Source organism: Octodon degus, unplaced genomic scaffold (genome assembly GCF_000260255.1).
Source record: "Octodon degus isolate 3935 unplaced genomic scaffold, OctDeg1.0 scaffold00040, whole genome shotgun sequence".
Classification (NCBI taxonomy): Eukaryota; Metazoa; Chordata; class Mammalia; order Rodentia; family Octodontidae; genus Octodon; species Octodon degus.
Window position 1 is genome coordinate 4,969,401 of NW_004524616.1, and position 648 is coordinate 4,970,048.

Genomic DNA, 648 nt, shown 5'->3' on the forward strand with positions numbered 1-648 from the left:
TGACTCAGGCCTCAGGCTGCCTTAAGGGTGGGTCTGGTGCAGCTTGTAGAACTGGGGATCAAACTATGGTCCCTCTGGCCAGGGAGATGGCTCAGTAGAATAAGTGCCTGCCTGGCAAGCGCAAGGGCCTGAATTCAATCCCCAGTTCTGAAAAAAAAAAACCCAACCAAAAAAACCAACTACGGTCCCTGGCGCCTGACTGAGTTTGCCCAAGCAGGTGCTTTAAACAACTGAGCTAACCCACAAGCCCCTGTGAAGGCTTGATTCTATTAACATTCATCAGTTCCTGCTACACCCAGCTCTATGCCAGGAAGCAAGGAAGACAGACAGATCCCTGGCTCCAAGAAGGAGAGCTACAGGTTGGGGAACAGACTTCACAGTGATCAGGGAGATGGAGTTAAAAGGAGATGTTTTGGGCACTAACAAAATAGGCTGGCAAGGCATGGTGGCACACACCTGTAGTCCCAGCACTGGGGAGACTGAGGCAGGAGGATTGTTTCGAGTTCAAGACCAGCCTGGGCTACAAAGTGAACTCAAGGCCAGATTGAACTGCATAGTGAGACCCTGTCTCAAGAAGACAGACAGACAGACAGAAAAAAAAGAAAAAAGAATTAAGTTGGCATGGATGTAATGAAATGAGCACTTTTT